A 21,071-nucleotide genomic window follows, 5' to 3' on the forward strand; every position below is an offset into this window, starting at 1 on the left:
ATAATATAATACATTTACTTCAACTTAAGAACCATCTGAGAATTGGTTGTGGCAGATAAAATCAAACTGTAGGGACTCCCATGTTAGATAAACCTTCAAATCTTTAACTAGGACAAAGTAAGGATTATTTAAAATTGCCATTTCTCTAGCAAATTTTTTAAATTAAGCACCAGTGAAAGAACGCTATATATATGAAATCACAGCGGTGCCAAGGGAAGCTATTTTCTTGGCAATTGAACATAAAGAATTTATTTCGAAAATTCTATCTGTAGAAAGTAAACATCTATCTGATATGGACAGCATAAATGAAGTCCTGTGAATAACTTCTTAAATTGTACACTTAGAAAAATTAAGGGGAAATGCATAGAATTATTTCCTAACAAGCTAAATGTATGAATATCAGGAACAGTGAGGATAGGAATAGAAATATGGTAGGTAAATACATGCAATAAAGCTATATAAAATATAGCTTTAGGTAAACCAAATCACTTGGTTATAAAATTGAATTCTTCTATTAAGAAATAGTTATCTCCTAAATTTGTGGAAATAAATTTAAGTAGCAGAAGAAAGTCAAAGTGAAAGTAACTAAATCCAGATCTTTGAGAAATGTAGGTAATCAAATTTGCAGCAAAAAATATTTACTGACTAGTCCCAATTTTAGGCACTCGGAAAGAACAAAAAGGATACCATTTTAATGTACAGGTTACCAGCTCTCAAGGGCCTTATCCATGGAAATACTTAAAATCTTGCCTTTACTTGTTTTCACCTTTATTTCTAATTTATTCTCAAACTGTTTTTTTCTTCCATTAAGAGAAGAAATTTCTAGGAGAAAAACCTGACTTAATGTTAGCAGCTCACCATTTTAAATATGTCATCTCTAAAACTTTTTATAGTTCACAGCAAATCAGCATGCATTGGTCAACAATACTCAAACTAATATTTTTTATGAAAACATTTGAGAAATGGTAGTGCAAATCTCAAGGAACTGGCTTGGTAACACAATGCGTTTGGTTACCATGTGCATGTCATAATAAAAACAAAGTTTTCAATGTACTTGACATTGCACAAAGCATATGAAATATTTTTTCTTAGTTATGCCAGCAATGAATATGTAGTAAGTGGCTCATTTAGCCCAAGATTTGGAGAACTTCTTTTTTTAATTTCAAGTTTTGTGATTTTACGTATTCTTTGGAATTCTCTTCACTGGCTTGGAAGTCAGCAAAAAGTATAAAACTTAGAAGCAAACAGCAAAGTTGGTGCTGTGAAACCAGTAGCCACTCACTCTGATACTTGATGGATGCAGAATCTTTATATAAAGTCATCTGCATACATATTGCTGTGAAAGGAACCAATTAGAAGAAAAACATAAACTAAAAGAAAATTCTCAATTGATGTTCTCATTCACATCAACTAGGGTGAAGGTCCATTAAGCAAATGAACCATTGTTTTTCTCTGTCTGTAGAAATAGCTTCCCAGGTACCAAAAGAGAAAGAAAGAGCTATGGAGCAACTGATGGATTGTAGAGCTCATTGCATGTGCTACCTCAGCCCAGGCCGTGACTTCTCAGGCTTGCTGGATGAGTCTCACAGGACAGGCAAACCAATGGCCTAGAGTGAGTGGGAGCTTAGAGGCTGAAATACTGATCCTTAGCCCTTCACTCAAGGGATGCTGGAGCAATAGCAAATTCAGGTAGGAAGCAATTCACCCAACCAAGATGAAAACAAATGATGAATAAATGTACATTAAGGCCATTTTTTTAACAGACTGATAGCATCCATGAGAGAACCTTTGTGAGAAGCAGCAAAAGAACTTTCTGTAACTAAGGAGACATTGAAAGAAATACTACTCACAGCATTAGCCAGAGAAAAACAACACATAACCAGATCAGATGCATTCATGTATTCAAGCATTTATTACAGACACCTGGCACCTAGTAGATAATTAGTGAATGTTAACTCTTTCCACACCAAGATGAAAAATATACATAACTGAAAGTTGATATAAAATTAAGGACAGTTTTTTTCAACCCTTACTTACTTGTTATCACTGTTCTATTCATCTAAATCTTACTTTTAAAACAAAATCTTGGAAGAAATACATGTTCCCATCATAACTCATTCAGAGTTTAATTTGCATTGGATTAAAAGCCCATTGCCAGTTATGATACAGTTCTAGAAAATAAGCCAGTTCTAAACAGATACTATTGAATATGAGACATACCAAATGTGACTCCAAATTATCATGAGTATTACATTATGAAGGTGATCATTCTTTGCTCACTCGTTTATTCATTCAACAGGATACATATATTGCATACTCATGACTAAGTAGTAGAAACTAAAATGTGTAAACATGGAGCACATAATGTGATAATATATGTAAAAATTCTTTGAAAAGTACAAAGTGCCATAGAAATGCCAAAGTTGAAGATCATGGTGATGTAATCATATCCTTCTGGGAGAGGCAACATAGTCTCTTTAAATAAAGGAAAAGCTTGTCTGTTTATTAATTATATAAAAGGAATAATTGATATTCATAATTTATTTAGATATCTAAGTAGCTAGAGAATGGTTCCATAAAAAGTCGATTGTTCTGTTTCAAATTAGTTAACATAGGATTATGGGGAATGTTTTATTTGAACGAGACAATGGTTAAAAGAAGACCTGTCTTGGCATAGAGAGGCATTAATTACAATCATCTTATTGGACAGTTTTATAAATCACTCAAAAGAAACTTCTGAGTGAAGTCTTCCTATTTGCAGACAATGCTCAGCTTCCAGGCATCTAAATAACAAGCTGCCTGGCATCAATTAAATCTCAAGAGACTGTGGCATGAAAATTGACAAATGAGTTTAACTATCATGAATAAAAGAGGAAAATAATGAAACAGTGGCTTTTGAGAGGATGGGCTCCAATGAAAAAACAGAAGAGAACCTGTTGTGACATTATTGTTATTGCCTGTTTGTGCATGAATATTGTTGTTGCTGTTCGTACTGTCCTCTCTTCAGTTGAGTTATATACATTGTTGTTTTGACAGGTGTCAAGACGTTTTAAGATGTTGTCAATTTGCCATGGAAATGAAAGATTGTTGTGAATATGGAAAGATGTGAAAACAATGGAGTACTAGTTTTGGTATTAGTGAGGCAGATATTTATCATTGGAGGAAATACTACAATTCCATATTTTCTTTGAAAGCAAATACAAAATTCATTTTGCAACATAAGAAAGGAAGGTGCTTACAAGTGACAGAGCTGTGATGGCTTGTTACTGAGCAATGTGCAAAATGTTGGCTTATCACACACTACATAATGCGACTGAGGGCAGGAAACACTGCCAACCCCTTCAAATACAAGAAAGAAGTTTGAATGCAAAAATAGGCTAAGGAGGCCTAATTTTGCATTACTTGGGGTTAGTGGTAAGACATTGAGTCATGGTCTAATTGGCAGCTTTTTTTCCTTTTATGTGAAAATAAGATTTTTTTTTACAACTAATAGTGTATTAAAGCTAACAAAATGCAGTCAGTCCGTATTTGGGGATGGGGGTTGTGTATATGAAGAGAGAAGGGCAAGCCAGATGGAGCTGAGGCCTCCGGGGATGAACCAACAAAGGGAGGGACATATATCCAGCCATGCAGGGTCACATCAGAGCTGTGTTTTCATTCTAAGAGCAAAGATAATCCATAAAACATTCTAGTGGGACCGGGGCTAGGGTCAGGGTGGGGAGAGGAGACTTGTCATTTTAAAGTTCAGTCTGACTGTGCTGTGGAGAAATGGCCCCAAGTGGGTCCTGAACGAATGGTCCACACACTGGATAGAAGTCAGTCATGGTACTTCAAGCCAGAGCTACAGTAACAAGGACCTGGTTGAGGTGACAGACAGTAAGCAGACATTGTCATGAAATATTTGAAAGTATTTTAATAGGTATATGCAATATGGTTTTCAAACTTTTACCTGGAACCAGTTTTAAGGTCTTGGCTAGGAATCAGTCAATCCCCCTGACTGAGCAACTGATTAAGTTCACACCCTCAACTACCTCCCTTACTGGGTTCTCACACTGTGGGCCACAACACACCTGTCCTAATCACCCCAAGACTAGGTAGCAGACAACCAGGAGCAGCCCCTATGCCCAGAGCCTGCTGAAAATACTCAAACCAGCCATCTAAACCTGTGCACCTTGCCTCACCCATTTCTTCCAACAAAAAACACAATAAAGGCTCTAGCCCACATTTTCTTCAGTCTTTTGACCAACTCTGGTGCTTCCTCCTGTGGCCCTGCCTAGGGTAGGGTGCTGTGTTAAAAATGTGTGAATCTTTCTCATTTCTCTCTCTTGATCTGCATCTGGCCTTACCACACTTCACCCAGGGTAATGTGGTTAAAATAGTATAACCCTGTTAAAATCTAAAAGGTAAATCTGAATTTAGTAAAATTTTAATTAACCAAATTATTAGATGACACAGGAAAAAGAATAGTAGAAATCCAAATGTTGCTCAAACATTTAGTCACTCAAAGACCAAACTTAATGAAAACTCATAAGACAGAGCAAACCAAAAAAAAAAGTTACAATGTTCTTTTCTACCAAGTTTGCAGACAAGTAGCAGAATTGTTTGATCTGATTTTTATTTCATTTTATTTCTCCTGTCCATCATCTGGCAGAGATGCTAAAGAACAATGAACAATTACATGTTCAAAAAGCAAGCAGAAAACGAAGAATGAGGAATAAAAGGCCTGTTTAATCTTAAAATTGGATAAGTAATATTTGAATAATTGTGCTTTGACTAGAATAATAGCATAGCTTCTGCCCATAACAGACCCTTGATAAATGTTTGCTTGAGTGAATAAAAGAACTGACAGGATTATTTAATTGCAAAAATGTCATTAAATTAATATTAATTATAAAATGAAAATCTCAGATAAAATATATGCCTCAAAAATATATTACATTCAAGAGAATAAAACGTGTCCTTTGACATGTGTTTATCTGCTAAGAATCCTAGAGTTGCATTCACAGTTTAATCCAACTGTCTATAGATCTACATATATGTATGTTCATATATTTGAATAATTTTGCACATATTCAGTTTGAGACATAATTATTCAGCTTAATCATAATGCAGAGTTTGAGGTATTAGATGAGTACAAATACAACAACAACCCATGGAGCATAAAGCCCATATTTCTAAATCTGTTTGCAAGTCTAAGAAACTCTAGTTAGTTCAAAAGAGATACTTTTGTTGACAGGGATCCAACTGGGGTTTAAGATATTATGACATATACACTCTTAACAGATAAAAGTAGAAAGAAAGAGACCAGAGCTAAATAAGAATTTCAGGATGAATTGCACACCATCCTTTTGGATAAAAATTTTTTGTTACCTGTGGGGAACCGTCTCTAATGTACAAGGCAAGAGAGATATAATTTCAGATTTTAAACTTGAGCTTCTGTACATGAAAGGAAATATAATTAAAAATGAAGTCATCGTGTTTTAAAAGGAACTTGAAAATGGCACACTTAGCCAAGATTCTTTGATAAGTTTTTGGTAGTAATTGGTACCTATAGTGTTTGTGCAAGGGGCACATATAACCGTAACCACACCTGATTATAAAATCTGCTTTCACTTTCATCACAAAAGTTGATTATGCATACCTGTTAGCTGATATTCTGCGTGTCCATCTCTGGATGACTCAGTTGCATGGATTAGGCTTTTAATAAGCGCCACATGGCAGGATTTATTTCTCTTATACCATTTTGCCTTGCATTGGTCTTGCCACTGACTACACATATCCCATAAATTCATGTCTTTAGCCATAACCTAGACTGGCTAAAGGGTGTGGATACTACTCTACCAACCAATTATAAAAGTAGCCCAGAGTTTGTCCCTACTGACAACAATAGCGTCATCTAACCTGTGAAAGACAGGCCTTGACATATACTCTTGCCGTCCATCTTCCAGCTCCCTGCCCCAGAAACTTCTCAAAAGATAAATCAGATCAAACCCTGCTTTAAATCTCAGACAGATTTCTCATCGCTCTTCAGATGAAACTACATTTATCACAACCCCCAAGTCCCTGCATGTTATACTCTCAGCCTTATTTTCTACCATTTCTTCCTAATTCCTTTTGACTCCCACTCCCCTCCTTTCCTTCCCACCTCTATGGCTAGCATTGAGTGCCTGCAGCTTTTCTAGGTACACAGTGCAAGCTGTCAGTGGATCTACCATTCTGGGGTCTGGAGGATGATGGCCCACTTATCACAGCTCCACTATCTCAGCCATAATAATCTCTCTGTACTCCTTAAACACAAAAAACCCCACTCTTTGTCTTCCAGTGATCCTCCCATACACCTGAAAATCCAGAATCCTATTTGCAGGTTAATCATTGTATAATATGGGTTTGATGTTAGTTTCCCTGAGTAGTCTATAACTCCATGAGAGCAGAGACGGTGTCAATAGCTGTCTCTAATGTCCAGGACTAAGCAAAATTCTAGGAATTTAGTAGGAATTTAATAAATATTTGTTGAATGAATGAATGAATGACAACAGTTTCTTTTATAAATAAGCACATCATAATTAAAGCCCTGTTTCTCCATGAGCCATGTCTCCTTGGGTGCTATTTCAGGGCACCATTTTCAACATGCAACAATGCCACAAAGGCCTCCTGCTCTTGTGTTCTCCAGCCTCATTTCTCACCACTCTGCATATTCACCACTCACTCCCCTTTAAACTTAGCAGCTTTTCTTTCATTCCGGGTGCTCATTTAATTTACCTGTTATTCCTTTCTCTCAATTCCACTGCTACTTCACTTCTGTATTAGTCCGTTCTTATGCTGCTAATAAAGACCTGCCCAAGACTGGGTAATTTATAAAGGAAAGAGGTTTAATTGACTTACAGTTCCGTGTGACTGGGGAGGCATCACAATCAGGGTAGAAGGCAAAGGAGGAGCAAAGTCACATCTTACATGGCAGCAGGCAAGAGGGCATGTGCAGGGGAACTCCCTTTTATAAAACCATCAAATCCCATGAAACATATTCACGATCACTCGATCACAAGAACAACATGGGAAAAACCTGCTCCCATGATTCAATTACCTCCCACTGGGTCCTTCCCATGACACATGGGGATTATTACAATTCAAGGTGAGATCTGCTTGGGAACACAGAGCCAAACCATATCGACTTCCTTCACTTGGCTGTTCTTTCCTTATTCTTCAGGCCCCATAAAAAAATGTTTCTTCCTTGAAAGAGTCTTCTTGGACAATCCAAGGGATCCTCTAGCAGCTTCTGTACTAGAGCAGATACTTATTTTACCACGTTTCAAATATTGTTTACTTGAATTAATTTCAAAGTATAATCTTAGTTACTTGAGGGGTAGGGATATATCTTGTGTCCCATATAAATATTTAGTAGACTCTCAATTAAATAGCTCTTAGTAGAAATTTTTAAAAATATTTTACAAGTATATTCTCATAGTCTAAAATATACTAAAATATAAAACACATCCTGTAACAATACAAAATCTAAACAATTGACTAAGATTGGTCCTATTTTCTAATGGTATTTTATTATGTTTGTAAAGAAATTACATAAAAAGTACTATATTGACATTAACATAACCAATCACAGCCAGTAAATCTTACTGAAACCCAGTAAGTATCAAGATTATCTGTCAATAGCTATCAGTAATCAAAATTTTACTTCATTTGATAAAGACCTAAATGGTTCCCGCCATTTCTGTAAAAATTACATTAGATATACAACAATATCTCACATGCTGGCATTTGCTCAAGTTAATTCTCAAGTGATATTTTTGGTTTCTGTACTAAATTACATAGGAATGATCTGGAGTAACAGTTTTCATAGCTTTTCAATAAAGCCAGAAAAACAATGCTCATGTTTTTTATTACTAGTCCAATTAAAAGTGTTTGTGTACAACAAATATTAAGGTAATCAGCAAAGATAGTAATGCATTCAAGAGTATATTCTCTATGTTTCCAAAATACATAGACTATAGATCTCTCTAAGGAAAGTTTTGCTTCAAAAGCTCAAATGTATTATTAATAGAGACAGAATTATAGTTATCCTGGGAGACGTTGAGGAGAAGCATTCATCCTGAGGGTCTCCTGGGTTACTCAGGTTAAAGTCTGTAGTGTAAGAGGATTCAACATTAACAGAAAAAGTAAGTGCATTAGTCCATTCTCACATTGCTATAAAGAAGTACCTGTGGCTGGATAATTTATAAAGAAAAGAGGTTTATTTGACTCACAGTTCCACAGGCTGTACAGTAGACATGTCTAGGGGAGCCTCAGGAAACTTACAATCATTGCAGAAAGGGAACAAGGTACACCTTCACATGGTGGCAAGAGAGATAGAGTGAAGGAGGTAGTGCTACAGACTTTTAAACAACAACCAGATCTTGTGAGAACTAACTTACTGTCATGAGAACAGCAAAGGGGAAATATGTCCACAGGATCCAGTCACCTCCCACCAGGTCTCACCTCCAACACTCGGGATCACAATTCAACATGAGATTAGGTAGGGATACAGAAACAAACCACATCATTCTGCCCCTAGCCTCTCCCAAATCTCAGGTTCTTCTCACATTTTAAAACATGATCATGCCTTCCCAACAGTCCCCCCAAAGTCTTAACACATTTCAGCATTAACTCAAAAGTCCAAGTCCAAAGTCTCATCTGAGACAAGGCAAGTCCCTTCTGCCTATGAGCTTGTAAAATTTAAAAAAAAGTTAGTTACTTTCAAGACATAATGGAGCTACAGGCATTGGGTAAATCCTCTCATTCCAAAAGGGAGAAATTGGCCAAAACAAAGGGGCAACAGGACCTGTACCTGTCCGAAACCCAGCAGGCTAGTCATTAGCTCTCAAAGCTCCGGAATAATCTCTTTTGACTCCATGTCTCACATCTAGATCACACTGTCATAAGGGGTGGGCTCCCAAGGCCTTGGGCAGCTCCACCTCTGTGGCTCTGCAGGGTACAGCCCCCATGGCTGCTTTCAGGGGCTAGTGTTGAGTACCTGTAGCTTTTCCAGGTACACAGTGCAAGCTGTCAGTGGAGCTACCATGCTGGTGTCTGGAGAATGATGACCCTCTTCTCACAGTTCCACTAGACAGTGCTCCAGTGGAGACTTTATGTTGGGGCTCCAATCCCATGTTTCCCCTCTGCACTGCCCCAGTAGAGTTTCTCCATAAGGGCTCCATCCCTGCAGCAAACATCTGCCTGGACATCCAGGCACTTCCATACATCCTTTGAAATCTAGAAAGAAATTCCCAAACCTTAAATCTTGCCTCTATGCACCCACAGGCCCAACACCACATGGAAGCCACCAAGACCTGGGGCTTGAACCTTCTGAAGTAACAACCTGAGCTGTACTTTGACCTCTTTAAGGCACAGCTGGAGCTGGAGCAACTGAGATGCAGGGTGCCATGTCCTGAGGCTGCACAGAGAAGCAGGGCCCTAGGCCTGGCCCATAAAGCCATTTTTCTCTCTTAGACTTCTGGGCCTGTGTTAGGAGGGGCTGCTGCAAAGGTCTCTGACATGGCCTGGAAACATTTTCACCATTGTCTTGGCTATTAACATTTGGCTTCTCTTTACTTATGCAAATTTCTGCAGCTGACTTGAATTTCTCCTCAGAAAATAGGTTTTCCTTTCTACCACATGGATGGGCTGCAAATTTTCCAAACTTTTATGTTCTGTTTCCATTTTAAATATAAGTTTCAGTTTCAGATAATCTTTTTGTTCATGAATATGAGCATACACTTTTAGAAACAGCCAGGTTATCTTTTGAATGCTTTGCTGCTTGGAAATTTCTTCTTCCAGATACCCTAAATTATTGCTCTCAAGTTCAAAGTTCTGCAGATCTCTAGGGAAGGGGCAAAATGCCACCAGTCTCTTTGCTAAAGCATAGCAAGAGTGACCTTTACTCCAATCCTTAATAAATTCTTCGTCTCCATCTGGGACCACCTCAGCCTGGACTTCATTGTGCATATCACTATCAGCATTTTGGCCACAATAATTCAACATGTCTCTAGGAAGTTCCAAACTTTTTCACATCTTTCCATCTTTCTCTGAGCCCCCCAAACTCTTCCAGCCTCTGCTCATTACCCAGTTCCAAAGTTGCTTCCACATTTTCAGGTATCTTTATAGCAATGCTCCACTCTTCTGGTACCAATTTTCTGTATTATTTCATTCTCACACTGCTATAAAGCACTACCTGAGACTGGGTAATTTATAAAGAAAAGAGGTTTAATTGACTCACAGTTCCACAGGCTGTACAGAAGGCATGGCTGGGGAGGCCTCAGGAAACTTACAGTCATGGCAGAAGGGCACATCCTCACACAGTGGCAGGAGAGCAAGAGAGTAAAGGGGGAAGTGCTACACACTTTTAAACAACCAGATGTCATGAGAACTCACTCACTATCATGAGAATAGCAAAGGGAAAATCTGCCCCCATGGTCCAATCACCTCCCACCAGATCCCACCTTCAACACTCAGGATCACAATTCAATATGAGATTGAGTGAAGACACAGAGCCAACCATATCAATAGGTATGTTCCAGAGTGTGCAAATGACAGCTCAGGCCACACTAAAGAAAAAAACCATTCCTTTTCCTTTGCTCAGAATTGCTCCTGACATAGATATTCTCATTATTTCTGTTCTTCCTGAAACTTATAAAACAAGGAGAATAGAAACTTCATAGAGGTCAAAAACAAAAACAAAAAAAGAAAGAAATTACAATCAATAAAAATGTCTAAAGTAGTGCAAACAGCAATAAAATGGTTAAAATAGTGAAATAAAAAGTAGCCTGCAACAAAAATAATTATTAAATATAATTTAACAATTTTAAATAGTGAAATAAAATTGTAAATTGCTTTAATGTTTAAAATAAAGATTAGTGAATTTTAAAATAAGTAGCATCAAATAAGATAATAAGTGATAGATGATATTAGACACCTAGACCAACATACTTTCTCTGTTTTCTACTTAGTAACAGACCCCTGATTTTCTCTGAGCACAGTGTCCCCCTTCTTGCATAATCTAAAACTACATTTACCAGCCCACCTTATAGCTAGGTACAGTTAAGAGCTGGGTGGGACTTCTGGAAGGTTACTTAAAATGGGTAATCAGCTGGAAGGAGCTCCTTTTTGACCTTCTAATTTCATTTCTTTTCCAGGTTGGACCACTTGAGGCCCAGCCAAGTGGTCCAGCCACCTTGGACCCTAGTTGACCAGGAACATGGAGGCACACATTATGCTACACATTAGAAAAACTGAACCCTGGTCCTTGATGACAGTAGGATTGCCTGGCCAGCTCTCAAATGCTGCCTATGAGTCTTTTATATGAGGGAGAAGTCAGCTCAGCTTGAATCTTCTTTCTGCCCCTATTATTTAGGATTTTCTGTTTTGTGTCCCTGAACATAATCCTAACTAAAACAGATAAATTGGATTTAATCAGTAAAAATTAAAGCTGAAAATTTTAATTTAGCTTGAAAATAAAATAAAAAGAAAAAGTCCAAAACTATAAAACAATCATATATATTAATATGATGAAAGTTAAGAGCCATAAAGATGAAGAAAATAATACAAATTTTAGTGTATGGAAACAGTTGAATGTAAAATAAAATGTTAAACAAACTAAAACAAACAAAATTTAACAACTAAAGGCAGTAGTCTAAGACAAATGCACTGAGTAGACATTATTGAAACTAACCCAGATAGCCAACAGGTATCACATTTTCCCTGCAAATATTCTTTCAAAAGGATCTCTGTTACTTGAGGTTCACACACACACATAACCTTCAAAACAAAGTTATATAATTTCATGCAGCTTGCAAGTAAACATGGTTATATTCACTCTTCAAAGGGAAGACATCCCATTGTCTATGAAACAAGGGGATGTGATCAGAAATAGAATTGCTCCAACCAAGAACATATGAGTATAAAAGAATCATATCTCTAACCAACAGCAGTGGGCTGAGGATACAAGAAAAATTCCAGGTGCACACTTGAAATTAATCTCACATTTTTTTTCATGGATGCTAATGTTAATAGCTATAATTTTGTAATACAAGAAATAATACCTGTAAGAAACTCAAATTTTTATTGGCTTTTTATTTGGAAGCAAAATAATACATTTGATAAAGGTCCCAGAATAGCGTGTTTTTTAAAGCCTTAGTTTGTTTCAAAGTTCGGGGCTTAAGAAAATTTTAAGTAAGTAAAATTCAGCCTTTGAGTGACTTTTCTTTCCATTTTGTAGTCTGTAGGTTTTCAGCAAAATTGCCTTTTCATGAGGGCAAGAAATTGATGGATCCTAACCTGAACTTGAGCTGGCAGGGCTCAGAGCTGCCTGATGAACTTATCTGAAGATTCAGGCTCCCCACCCAGTAGATCTGGCTTCCTCCCCAACCCTCCACCGGATATGATGGGCAACATTTCCAAAAATCCAGAATCTTTTTAAAATGTCATTTCTTTCTCTAAGTATCTCGGGGTCATAATGCAAAGAAATATACATCAGTAAATTTCACTTAGTAGCCTATTTCAAATCAAGATGATCATTTTTAGAAAAAATGCACAATAATTGCTGTATAATTACTCTCCTGTTTAAGATTATCAAAACAATTTTCCCAGCAGTTCATTATTAAATGTGTGTAGCTACATCAGTAGTTGAAAAAACAATTCCGAACATAAGATTTATTTGCCATCTTCCAGACTCTTTTAATTCAACCTTTAACTTACAAGATATTAATGACACTGAAGGTTTGTTTTGTTCTTGAGGAAAAATAAAGACATAAAATTAAAAACACCAGTTTTTGATATAGCTATCAGAAGCCTTCATCCAATGCCTGTAGCTCCAGTTCTTGCTGGTTTTGGCTACTGCCCCTTCTTCCACACGTATCCCTCCACCCTGCCTCACCCAGGCCAGATGGCCCCAGGTGCCAGTGTGCATCGTACCCCACTGAATTAGGCCATCATAATATGGAGTGACAGCCCCCTTCCACTGATACATCTGGACAGAGAGGCAGAGGACCCAGCCAGGTGGTCTGTGTGTGTGAGGGGGGTAGGATTAAAGAACAAGGTAAAGGGACATCAAAAACACAGACAAGTAGCAGCTAGAAGTTAAACGGTCACTAGAAACTGTGAATTGGAAGTCAAAGTAGTATAATCCCCAAGATAAATGGGATGAGAAATGAAATTTCTCCAAATGAAATGCTCAAGATCCAACAAACGTATTTCCTTGTCAGAATGTAGATTGACATGTGTTGGTGCAGTGCACAAGGGGTGAACATGGGCATGTCCAGTTTTAGGCAGTGATCTGTTCTTTGTAAGTGCCTTCTCTAAATAACAGAAGTTCTGTCTCTTAGTGTAAAAAAAAAGTGTGTCTGTTTAAGTATTAATCACTTAAATAAAAATCTTTGTAAAAACATATTACACTTTGTTATCATTTTCAACAAAGGGTGTTGAAATACAAGCCCTTCTCTTCTGAGGATGTAGGGAGATAGATAATACAACTGGACCTCTTTCTCTAATAGTAAAGCAACTGAGACCCCATTCATGTTTGCACCTGATGTGCCCCATGCTCAAGCCCATCCTGCCTTGCCTCTTCTATCCCCCTGACTCCATCCATTCTGCCCTGTGGCTACCTGGACTCACGGCTGCTAGCTACACCATTATCTTGTGCCTGAATCTACATCCTTGGCTCTGATAGTGGTTCTGGCCTAATATATGATAAACACCAACGTGATTTTGACAGATTTGTCTCACTGTTGCTGAGCATCTGCTCTTACCTCTGAGATCACTACTGTGTTCAAGACATAGTTCAGGAAATTCCTAACGCTCCAGATGAGTCTGTCTATAAACTGTGGTAGTCCCAGTTTGCAAAGCCACCAATAATTGGGCTTTAAGAGAAGAAAAATAGCATGTTGTCAAAAAATAGTTTTCCAGTGGACTAAACAGACTCCTAAAAATTCCATCCTTAGGGACACTCATCTAAGCTAACCCATTTTCTTGGATTAGGTAATTCGATCAGGGGACCACATTGTCAGAGAACCAGGCTCTGAAGGACAGCTGAGTTTTGGTGGGAGGGCCAATAGTGTCTTGGAAGAGAAAGGGCAGATTGAGGGAGAACATCGGAACGTGAACTTTAGGGGGCCAGGGCAGGGCAAGGCTGGCAAGCACTAGAATCAATAGGAGGGTGACCCCTTCCAGTCACTGTGCACCTGGGCGGGGTCAGCCCTAGCCAGGAGGAGCAGGCACAGGGAGGGGACTTCAAAGAGGAAGCCAGACCACTCCTCACACAGAGGCTCTGACATACACACAGAGAGACTGTGTGTGTGTAAACACAAAGATATCAAAAATGGGTTAAAAAATGATGGGGATGCTTAAGTCTATCCTTGTGTTACCCCTGATGGACCAGCAGCAGGTGCGATAAGAACTGAAGAGCTGAAACATCACTATCTAATAGTTCGCTTTAGAAGGAATTATTGCTTAATTTCAGCTACAGTTTATTATTTTAAAAAATCCAATTCACTCACGGTATATAAAGTCGTATATTGGGCCTTGTAAACAGCTAGACTGGTGAATGTTGAGGGAGTGCTGGCAGCAACAACTTACCTTCAATATTTTGATTAGTTCCACTTGGCTTGTGCAAAATTGCACACATTAAATAGAGCAATGCCTTCACAGTGACTTAGCAATTATTCTGCCATTATATTGGTCCCCCAAACCTGCAGAATCTACCAAATAGATGTTTTAAAGAGATCATCATTAAATCCTAACAATTTTATTCCCAATGAATGCTATGAGTTCAGTGCCATGCATATACCTCTAAAAACATCACATGGCTAGAATCCACAAGCAATATAATTGTTCTTAGGCTCTGAGAGTAGAGGTTTTCCCCTGAAGATCATACTAATTCAAGCAGGCGTGAAACAAAATAATTTCAAACTAAAAAGTGGAAATTTATATGTTCAAAAATAAACCCAGATATGGGAACAAGCCTGCTGGAAGTGGAATAAAATTAAAATTTGAAAATTGCAGTCAGACATCAGAAACAAGCTCAAAAGATCTATTGTACATAATGCTGACAGTGGTTAATAAAAATATATTTTAAAGCTGAAAATTGCTAAGAGCATAGATTTTATGTGTTCTCACCACAAAATATAAGTATTTGAGGTAATGCATATGTTAATTAGCTTGATGCAGCCAATCCACAATGTATACATATATCAAAACCTCATCTTTTACATAGTAAACATATATAATTTTGCCAATTAAAATTAAAATATATAAATATAAAGAAATATAAGAAAGTGAAAAAAATTAAAACCTAATAGATGCAGACAAATGGAATAAAGATAATATCAGGGAAGTGAGGGAAAGTATCACTATAAACGTCTGCACACAGTTTATCATTTTCTGGTCTCTCAATGATGAGCATATAAACTACCTGAGTGTCTTAGTCACTACTGCTCCATAACAAACCTTCCCAAAGCTTAGTGGCTTAAAACCATGTGGACAATTTAACTGGATTCTCTGTGACCTGGGTGAATCTTTGGCTACATTTGATGTAGCCTGCTGTCACCCATGGGCTACGAGGCCCAAGAAGACTGAGGCCCCCTCTATGTGCCATCTTTCCCTTCACAGCTTCTTCAAGTGGACTCTCTCTCCAGAAAGATCGTCTGGGCTTTTTTACAGCATGGCAATTGGGTTCCTGAAGAACAAAAGCAGAACTTTCCAAACCCTTAAAGGGCTAGGTCTGGAGCTGCACAGCTTCACATCTGTCACGTGGTAATGGCCAAAGAAAGTGACAAGGGCACTCCAAATTCAAGGGAAGGGGAAAACAGATTCCACCTTCGATTGGAAGAATAGCATGACAGCATCATGAGGGAGGAAGTTGATGGTCCTCCTTGAAAACTACCTAACACATTGGGTAACATTTAGCAGTGTCTCCTTTTCCCATTGGCAGGAATCGCTCACTATTTCGTGACTTACAGTCACAAGTAAAAAGTACTGCCAATAGCTTTGTTCTTACCAAAGAATGGAGTGGCTGAGCACACGAAAAATAGCATATCACCTAAATGTATACAAATCAATACCCATAGTGCCTTTATCACTGTATTATTACTATGGTCTTTGGATAAACAAAAATACATGTTTTTAAATGCATAAGTGATTGCTTGAAGAGAATAATTACATTAATTAGGGTAATCTATAATTATGTCAAAAATTCTCAAATAGTAGTGAAAATCCCATTCCAGAAATATGAAAGCAGTATACTAAAGTAGATAGATTCTGCAAGCAGCAGGTTCCCGAATAACATCGTTTCATTCAATGTGCTTTCATTATAATTTTGATGGGGTAAAAAAAAATCCAATTCCTGTCCAGAGGTACTGTCTGAATGCAGTTTGCATGTTCTCTGCACTTCTGCGTGGATTTTTCTCTGGGTCCTCCCATTTCCTCTCACATCCCAAAGTTGTGCCCATTAGGTTTACTGGTGCGTCTGCATGGTCCCAGTGTAAGTGCATATGGGTGCCCATTAGGTTCATTGGTGTGTCTGCATGGTCTTGGTGTGAGTACATATGGCTGTGTGTTGAGTGCATCCTGTGATGGAACAGCTTCCTGTCCATGGTTAGTTCTGCCTTGTGCCCTGAGCTGCCAGGATCGGCCCCAGCTACCTGACACCCTGAGCTGGAATAAGCAGTTCAACAGAACTGGAAAATGAATTAACACAAATTATTATAAAATAAAAATCTTAAAGTCTATGATAATCATACAGATGCATAATAATAAACAGTGCAAGACGAAAGTGCTCAGTGAGCCTGCCATGTTTGTGATGAATTGGTTTTGAACTGTGTGGTAGGAGGAGGTGCTCCTGAAAATTTTCTCCTCGAAAACATTTATTCCTTTTTTAATCTTTTAATTGAAAAAAATAATTGTACATATTTATGGGGTATATAGTGACGTTTCAATATATATAATGTATAGTGATTAGGCCAGAGGAATTAGCATATCCATCATGTCAAGCATTTATCGTTTTTTGTGTTGAGAATGTTCAATATCCTCTTCTTGTTATATTCCTTGATTTAACCCCACCACCATGACCACCAAAATTCACTGATTTACCAAAAATTGAGTAAGTCATTATCTTATTTATTTTTATTAATCTTTCTTAAATGTATATATAATACACAGTTATTTCAAAAGTTAATGTTAGAAGGGTTTTGAGTATTGATTTATATGTTTGGTGATGGTTTTGTTACTAGGAATACGCCATAGGAACTTAATTTTTGTTTATATCAACTAGTCTATGATAGAATTGATTTCATTATACTGATTCCACTTAGAGTCACAGTTACCAAGAACCTATGGACGATATTTAATAAGGATTTATGGCACTGGCACCTAAATTCAGCATGTGCACGATTGAGCTCATCTTTGTGTCATCCCGTGTTTCCTAGCTCTGGAAAGAGACTGGTGTCTCAGTCAACCAGGTGAAAAATGTGAGGCTGTTCCTTTTAACAATCTATTGAATGTTCATCATGATCCAGCCAAATTCACCTGGTTTCCAGTTCAGTGGATTCTACCCTACAAATGTATTTGGTGTTCATTCTTTCCCTGTGATTGCTCTGCTTTCTATCTAGCTCAGGTCCTCAATCCTGGTCTATTCTTCCCAATAATGCCAGCTACCTTCCCTGTCTCTGGCCTTGTTCCATCAATCCATAATTCATATTTCTGCCAGCACATACTAAATTCAACACATACTATGTGACTTCTTTTTAAAAAACAATGCCTTCAAAGGAACTTCCAGATTAGAATGCAGATGAATTAACAAATTCAAAGAAACGCCTCATCCAGATCAGATCTCTTTTCATATCCAAGAAAGCATACAAGTGAAAGTTGACAATCCAATGAGCTTACATCAGAGTCAAGGAAGGGTTGCCGAATGTCAGTGGGAGGAGATGAAAAAATGACATTAATAGCTGATGCACATTCTACCTCCTAAGCCAAAATGATGAGACAGGGAAAGGACAGAGATACCAGTTCTTGGTACCAACTCCAGATATGGGGACAAGAAAGCTGCACTAAACTAGAAATAATAAGTACAAAAACAAGAGGGTGGAGAGAGGAAAAGAGTTAAGTCTAGCGAAGAGGCATATTAAGCAAACAAAAACAAAAGACTTCCCTTTTGTTTTCTATTGTCTTTCTCTGTGCCAAATTTTTATGCTGCACCAAGCACATGATATGTGGATCCAGAGTATGGAGTCATGGGATGCATACATATTACTTGGGATGGCACCCAAGATCAGTGGGGCAAGGCTGGGGCAGGGAAGGCCTCCCATGGGGTGCTGAAGACTCTCTGCTTGATTTTGTAGGCACTGCAAATCATCCTGAGAAAGACAGATGAATTGAAGTAGAGGACTTGACATGGAGTGGAAGGGAGTCATGTTAGAAATATTCATAAGGAGAATCCACAAAACTGAGTATGTGCCTGTAGGAACAGGTGGATTGCTACAAGCATTCATTATCATCACAGCCACAATGGCAGCTAACAGTAAGTATTGTCTGTGCAGCCCCATTTCAAAGATGAAGAAACAGAGGCACGGGGAGATTAAATAACTAGTTTCTGTTTAGATGGTGTAAAAGGCAGAGCCAGGATTTGAATCCAGATGGTGCAGATTCTGCTTTCTTAAGCACCTCATAACCCTACATGTATTTACATGGTTTTGATCTTGGCATGCGCTCCAGCTACACTGAATTACTGACATTGGTTTCTATTCACATCAGGTGTTGTCATGCTCCATGTGCTTTGGCTGTGGTCTTCTTCTGCTGGAATCCCTTCATTGCCCAGGCAATCTCATCCATATTGCAGGTCAGCTGCACAGTCCGCTTCTCAGAAACCTTCCAAGTGCTAAGCAGAGGTTTCCTGCTTTCTCTACACATTGCTGTTACAGCAATTACTAAACTGTTGCAACTATTTTGGAGAAAGGAGCTTCTGCTGTTTTAAGATGAAATATTTTTGCTTTTTGAAAAGTAAAGGAAATAAGTAACAACAAGCCAGGAAGCTCACGAATATAGTTGAGAACTCCTGAGTACATCTCCCTGACCCCCCATCCTACGGTGATGTTTCCTTTTACCATGTGTGTCCTTACACTTTAGTCTTCATACTCACTTATAACATAATCAGATAAGTTTACATGTTTGTGCCTTCATATAACCAGTATACTATATGGACACTTTTGCATCTTAATCCTTTTGTTTTGTTTTGTTTTGTTGGGTTTTTGTTGTTGTTGTTGTTGTTGTTGTTGAGATGGAGTTTCACTCTTGTTGCCCAGACTGGAGTGCAATGGTGTGATTTTGGCTCACTGCAACCTCTGCCTCCTGGGTTCAAGAGATTCTCCTGTCCCAGTCTCTCAAGTAGCTGGGATTACAGGCACATGCCAGCATGCCCAGTTAATTTTTGTTTTTGTTTTTTTTTTTTAGTAGGATGGAGTTTCATCATATTGGTCAGGCTGGTTTCAAACACCTGATCTCAGGTGATCCACCCACCTCGGCCTCCCAAAGTGCTGGGATTACACGTGTGAGCCACCATGCCCGACCGCATCTTGCTCCTTTTTAATCTGCATTTTGTTTTGACATTTAATCCATGATGTAGTTCTGCTTCACTCACTTTAATTACTGTTCCACTGTATTACTATGCATAATGTATTTTCTCTTCTACTGATGGATATTTTGGGTGGATCCAGTATTTCATTCTTCCAAAGAATGTTGACATGACTTTTTTTATGTTTGGGTTTGCTTGTGTGAGTGTCCCTGGATTGCATACCAAATCTCAGAGCATTATCAGATCTTGTTTAATGTGCACTAGTAGTACACTTAGCAGTATATAGGACTCCCCATTGCTTCACATACTTGTCAGTTCTTTGGACTGTAGAACTGATTTTTTTTCGAAGTGATGAATACGAAATTGTATTTCAAGGTTACTTTTATTTTCATTTCTATAAAAATTATTAAGGTTAAGCAACTTTTCACTGGTTTGTTGGCCAATTGCATTTCCTATTCTGTGATAACCTGTTTTTTATCCTTTGCCAACTATTGAATATAGTTGTTTGATTTTTGCTTACTGATTTGAAAGAGGCCTTTATATTTCCTGGGTAGTAATCCATGAGTTTATATATCCTGTCAATATCTTCTGGCAGTCTTAGACTTTTTTTTTCTGATATGGTCTTCATGGACATAATTTTTTAAATGTTTATATGGTAAGTTTTATTAATATTTCCACTCATAATTTTTATAAATTTTATTTCTAACTTGTTTTAAAAAGACTCTCCAACTTCATCTGTAAAACTATTGTCCTATATAATTGGTATTTACATATGACACATAATACTGTTTCTTTTTTTCACCACTGATTTTTGAGAATGTTCATTATATCAAGCTTTATAATTATGCTTTTTTTTGTTTTAGACGTAGCCTCACCCTGTTACCCAGGCTGAAGTGGGAGTTCAGTGGCATGATCTCGGCTCACTGCAACCTCCACCTCCCAGGTTCAAGCGATTCTCCTGCCTCCCTAGTAGCTACAGGTGCATGCCACCACACCTGGCTAATTTTTGCATTTTTAGTAGAGACAGGATTTCACCATGTTGGCCAGGCTGGTCTTGAACTCCTAACCTCAGGTGATCTGCCCGCCTTGGCTTCCCAAAGTGCTGGAATTACAGGCATGAGCCACTGCACCCGGCCTATAATTATGCTGCTCAAAGATCATATTATTACCCATCAGGTATTTATTTATTCAAATTTTAGTTTATTGATACATAATATTTTACATATTTATGAAGTACATGTGAGTATGTGTTACATGCATAGAATGTGTGATGACCATTTTGAGTGTTTATCATTTCTATGTGTTGTGAACATTTCAAGTTCTTTCTTCTAGCTACTTTTACATATACAATACATTGTTGCCAACTGGTAAAACTTCTCCTTAAGTGTTATTTAACAAATATTTATATTTTGTTAACTATGTACCAGATATTGTTCTAAACATGTAACAAATGTTAACTCCTTGA

General features: G+C 37.8%; 1 long non-coding RNA gene across 1 annotated transcript in view; it reads left to right on the forward strand.

The window, feature by feature from the left end:
• The window catches only part of LOC117078909, an 80,130-nt gene extending 61,580 nt beyond the window's left edge, over window positions 1-18,550 (forward strand). The window contains exon 3 of the long non-coding RNA XR_004435196.1: window positions 18,378-18,550. This is a non-coding gene — a long non-coding RNA (uncharacterized LOC117078909). The remainder of the gene's footprint in view (window positions 1-18,377) is intronic.
• The last annotated feature ends 2,521 nt before the right edge of the window (window positions 18,551-21,071 follow it).

Source organism: Trachypithecus francoisi, unplaced genomic scaffold (assembly GCF_009764315.1).
Source record: "Trachypithecus francoisi isolate TF-2019V2 unplaced genomic scaffold, Tfra_2.0 Lachesis_group7, whole genome shotgun sequence".
Lineage (NCBI taxonomy): Eukaryota > Metazoa > Chordata > Mammalia > Primates > Cercopithecidae > Trachypithecus > Trachypithecus francoisi.